Source organism: Lithobates pipiens, unplaced genomic scaffold (assembly GCF_037356315.1).
Source record: "Lithobates pipiens isolate NorthernLeopardFrog02 unplaced genomic scaffold, aLitPip1_a1.2 Scaffold_18, whole genome shotgun sequence".
Lineage (NCBI taxonomy): Eukaryota > Metazoa > Chordata > Amphibia > Anura > Ranidae > Lithobates > Lithobates pipiens.
This window is the reverse complement of record NW_027507758.1, coordinates 143244735-143250734: the sequence shown is the minus strand read 5'-3', so window position 1 is coordinate 143250734 and position 6000 is coordinate 143244735.

Here is a 6000-nt window from a genome sequence, read left to right as displayed (position 1 = left end):
TACTCCTGAAAAAACTGAAAACAACGACAAGCCAATCTGTGCCTGTACTGCAGAGGAGCTGGCCACTTCTTGAGCAATTGCCCTGTGAGACGCAGTAAGTCGCACCAACAGCATTCCATGAAATTTCAAGTCGCCGGTCTTTCTCTGTCTCGCTTTATCCTCCCTGTCTCCCTACAGGTGGCGGAAGAGCAGATCTGGCTTCTGGCCATCATTAATTCAGGGGCATGCAGTTGCTTCCTGGACTTGTCCCTGGCCAAAAGACTCCGCATTCCTCTTCAGGACAAGAAGCAAAGCCTTCAGATACACTTGGCTGATGGTTCCTTACCTTGCTTGGGACCTGTTACTCAAGAAACCAGACCCATTCTCACTATTACAGACTCTAGCCACCAAGAGTTTATGTGCTTCAACATCATATGCTCACCCATGTTCCCCATCATTCTAGGACTTCCGTGGTTACATGCCCATAACCCGCAAATAAACTGGAGTAAGAAAGAAATATCCTTCTCCTCTGCCTTCTGCTCACAGCATTGCTTCGTTCCAGTCCCCTGAGTAACTCAGCCACCTGCCTGACTGTTCAGCATGTAACTGATAACCTTCAGACTGTTCCCCCAACTTACCATGAATTTATGGACATTTTTTATAAAAAGAAAGCCAATAGACTACCACCTCATCAGCCTTATGACTGTCCCATTGAATTGTTGACTGGCTCTGAAATTCCCTTCAGCCATATATTCCTGCTTTCTGAAATTGAACTGGAAGCCCTATGGTCCTACATCAACGAGAATCTTGAAAAGGGGTTCATCCTCCCTTCCTCTTCTCTAGCTGGAGTAGGTATATTCTTTGTTGAAAAAAAAAATGCTGCCACGTTACAACCTTGTGTGGACTATAAAGAACTCAACAAGATTACCATTAAAAATAGCTACTCGCTTCCCCTCATCCCTGAATTATTTTGGAAATTCTGAACCGCCCGGATCTTCACCAAATTAGCTTTAAGAGGTGCTTATAATCTTGTTCGGATTTGTGTGGGGGACAAGTGGAAGAGCCTTCAGATCTAGGTTTGAGCATTTTGAGTACCTGGTAATGCCGTTTGGATTATGCAATGCTCCTGCCACCCTCCAACACCTAGTAAACAATATTTTCCAGGAATTCCTTGACAACTTCGTAATCATCTATCTGGACGACATCCTCATTTTCTCTGCCACATTGCAACTCCATCAGACCCATGTAAAAAAGGAGCTTACAATTCTCAGAAAGTATGGACTCTACGTTAAGGCAGTCATCCAGTCCCTAGGACTCATTATTTCCACTGAAGGAATTGCAATGGACCCACAAAAAGTAAAAGCAATTTTGGAATGGCCAACCCCTCTAGATAAGAAAGGAGTCCAGTGATTTGTGGGCTTCGCCAATTTCTATCAGCGATTTGTGAAGGGGTTCTCATCAATCACTTCACCCATTACCCAGTTAACCCGCTGGCAAAATTGGTTTCAGTGGCCCCGAGAGGCACAAATAGCCTTCGATAAACTCAATAACCTGTTAAATTCCGCTCCAATACTGCAGTACCCAGACCCGGCCTTACCCTATGTGTTGGAAGTGGATGCTTCAGAGACAGCCACGGGAGAAATCTTGTCCCAAAGACAAGGACCTAAGGCCCTTCTCCACCCTGTAGCCTTTGCCTCTCGGAAGTTGAGAGGAATTACGATGTGGGTGATCGAGAGCTACTAGCCATCAAATTTGCTCTAGAAGAGTGGAGGTACTTGCTGGAGGGAGCTGCCCATCCCATTATGATCTTCACGGATCATAAGAACCTGGAGTACCTCAGAACAGCAAAACATTTAAGACCCCGACAAGCTCAATGGGCATTATTTTTCTCCAGGTTCAACTTCCATGACTCATACCAATCAAGTTCCAGAAAAGCGGATGTGCTCTCTCAAATGTTTCCAGATGCCCCCGAGACAACTGAACCCGGTACCATCCTGTCTGTACAACATTTTTTACTTATTTAACCTGACCTAAAGACCGCTATTAGACAAGTGTCCAGCCCGTGTACGGAACTAGAGGTGTCTTCCTTGAAGTAGCAGGATGGGCTACTGTGGTTGCAGAATAAGATTTTCATTCCTCAGCAAGTAAGACTTCAAGCCCTAAGGACCTTTCACGATCACAAACTTGCGGGACATTTTGGAGTACAAAAGACCACTGATCTGATACAATGCTCTTTTTGGTGGCCAAGTTGCCAACGTAACAAGGGGTCCAACACCAAATCCTGTTTTTTTTTTTAAGACCCTTTCCCATTTCAGAACAGCCCTGGAGAAAAATCTCTATGGATTTCATTGTAGACTTGCCCCCTTCTGATGGGTTCACTACCATTCTGGTGGTAGTAGACCGCCTTTCACAGATGGCTCACTTCCTATCCATGGTTGGCACTCCCTCTGCTGTTGACATAGCGAATATATTCATCAAAGAAATAGTCAGGCTCCACGGGGTACCAGATAACATTGTATCCAATAGAGGAGCACAATTTACTTCCAGGTTCTGGAGAGACCTCTGCAAGTCCTTGGAAATTGAAGTCTGCCTTTCCTCAGCATACCATCCTCAAAGCAATGGCCAGACGGAAAGGACAAATCAAACCTTGGAACAATACCTACAGTGTTTTTGCACCTGCTCTCAAGACAACTGGGCTTCTCTTCTGCCATGTGCAGAGTTCGCTTATAATAATTCCATACATACTGCCACTAACCAATCTCCTTTTTGGGCCAATTACGGTTTCCACCTTTCCTTCATTCCCGATTCTATACCTGAGGCATTGGTCCCTGTGGTGCAGGATTGAATAAACATCATTCAGACTAACTTCAAACAAATCCAGGAAGCTATGCAAAAGGCCCAGGATAACTACAAGAAATACCATGACAGAGGAAGAAGGAGCAACTCGGCTTTCAAAGTAGGAGACAAGGTTTGGCTATCTGCTATAAATGTTAAATTGTCATACCCATCCTGCAAATTAGGCCTGAAATTCATCAGCCATTTCAAGGTCAAGAGAATGGTGAATCCGGTGGCTTTGAATTGGCACTGCCTAGCTCCTACAAACTTCACCCTGTTTTCCATGTGTCATTACTAAAGCTAGCGGTTTCCAGTCCTTTTTCAGGAAGATAGGAGTTGCCACCTCACTCAGTCTTGATTGAGGCGAAGCTGAGTTTGAAGTGGAGGCCATAATGGACTGTTGAAAGAGGGGGAGACAAGTTCAATATCTCATCAAATGGAAGAGGTACACTCCTGAAAATAATTCCTGGGAGCCCGCAAGTAATGTACAGGCCCCAGGACTGATACAAGCCTTCCACACTAGATACCCAGAAACAATGGCTAGGTTGGGCATCTGGAGGCTTCCCCTTGGGGGGAACTATCAAAGAAATGCCAGAAACCAATTGCCGTTATCAGAATTTTGCAACGCACATGCGTGCTAGAATGGCGATGGAATGGTACGGCGTGAACGCATGCGTGGTGGAGTGCGCATAGCGTGAATTAAGGAATCCCCCTGCTGGCCTCTAAAAGGCTGCTCATGTTCATGCCAAATTGCTGGATTGTCTTTCAGCTTCCCTGTGTTACTGCACCTGTATTCTGTTATCAAGCGTTTTCTGTTGTGACCCGAATTGACCCTGACCTGTCCTAATCTCTCTCCTGTACTTTGACCTCGGCTTGCTTAAAGGACTCTGGCTACCCTGCCTGCTCTCCGTGCATGACCCTGGCTTGTATTACGGACTTTCCCATTGCTTCATCTGCCTGATTACCTGTGCATGACCCCGGCTAGTACTACAGACTTGCTTCTACCTTACCTGCCGGATTATCTGTGCTTAGCTCTGGCTTTATCCATGGACTCTTCTACAGCAGTTACCAGCCTGATCCATGTTAGAGCCTCAGCCAGGCTTCTTGCTAAACTTGTCATAAGCACTAAACACCGCACAGAGTTACAACCCTCTCAGGACTTATCTCCTTATTCCTGCTTCTTCTTCAAGTGGTTTCCCAATGAGCATCACTGAAGCCCTGCAAACCCTGCTGATGACTTGTTGTTCTTTGTGCACTATACCCCCTGTACCACCTCTAGGAGTATAGTGCGCTTAGCCACCAGGGGAGCTGCTCTTAGCATCTCGGCCTTGGAAAGGTATGTGAAACTAGGGCACAAAATAGTCTAGCACTGGCCCTGATCATTTATAAACGGCACTTCAGAAATACTTGTCCACCACTCTGCCATTTTTGATGCCGAATATCTGTGTTATGGGGTCTTAAAGGGGTTAAAAAGTTTAAGAAATTTTAGTGATTTGGGTTATAGCTACTGTAATACAGTACAGCAAAGGTATGCTCTTTTATCAGTGCTTGTTCTCCAGTTAAGTGACTGCCTAGGACTGAGAAGAGCATCTGCTGTCTTCAGTCTGCTGTAGACAAGAAGAAGCATTTGCTCAGTCTATTCTCCACCAGCTATCACTGTAAAGCAGTGGTATCCGAATTACAGCCTATGGGCCAGATGCAACATTTGTTTGCCTTTATCAGACCCTTGCGGCACTGTTTCTGACATCACCAATGAAGCACTATTCTTTCCACTGACATAAACAATGAGGCACCGTATCATCCAAAACCACCTGTAGTGGAGCACTTATCCTTCCAATAACTCTAATGGAGCACTCTTCCTCCCATTGACACAAATTAGGAGCACTATTTCTTCCACTGACACTAATGATGGGGCACAATTCCTCCCATTGACACCAAAAATAGGTCATTATTCCTCCCACTGACACCAATAATGGGGCACTATTCCTCCCACTGACACCAATGATGGGGCACAAATCCTTCTATTAACAAAAATTATGGGGCATGATTCCTCCCACTGGCACCAATGATGGGGCATGATTCCTCCCACTGATACCATTGATGGGGCACAATTCCTCCCACTGACATCAACGATGGGGTACTATTCCTCCTTCTACTGTCCATAGGCACTATGTTTTATTCCCATTGACCACCAAGCCTAAATTATTGTCTACTCCCACTGCTGCCAGGGCATTTTCTACTCCCACTGGCCACAGTCTGGCCCTCTAAAGTCTGAAGGATATTAAACTTGCTCTTTGTTTAGAAAGTTTAGAGACCCCTGCTGTAAAGGATATAGTAGCTCACAAGGCAGCAACAAGGTTTAAATCAAAAAGAACAATCAGCGCTCACATGTATGAAAAGAAAAAAAAAAGAAAAAAAAAAATTTGCAAGCTGAACACCTCAAGGAGCAATACACAAAAACACCTTAATGGCACATTAAATTATACAAATGGTGCAGCGCAACATACAAACGTCCATAGATATTATTCTTGTATGAAAATAGAAAAATATATAAGAAGACAACATCACGTGGAGAAACAGCTTTTGGCTTGTGTGTGACAACTCCTTTCACCAGTAGGAATAAACTCTTACCAGCTGGGATGGACCTCTGAAATCTCAGATGGTCAGAAGGGCACATTCCCATCCGGGGTATGCATAAGCCTTATTGCTTGACTTTCCACGTATCAATGAGAAGATTTTCAAATCCGATCGATCGGGTGTAACCGACTCTAGATCAATACCTAACAGTTTCACTCCATGTTACCCCCATATTAGTCTCTCTAGCAGGCGCCTAGCAATGTCGTACCATGTCGTACCGTAAGGTAGATGAACTGTCTGAGACATCCTGCGAAGAGTAGAAACACTGGTGTTATGGTAAGGACGTTCATCTTTGGACCAGCATCTGAGTCCAGGAAGTAGACGGAAACACTGAATAGGAAGTGAATGAAGATGGCGCCAGCCTTCTTCCTGTTGCTAGTTGTACTTTAACATTTTACAAGCTGACTGTGGTTCAAATACCAATAAAAGAGAACCCCAAATTAGTGCTTTGGTCCAGGTTAATACCATTTTATAATTTAGAAGTGTCTAGAGACATATGTTTCTGTTAATTGGGTTAGTAAATGTAAACGATTCAGTACACCTATTACA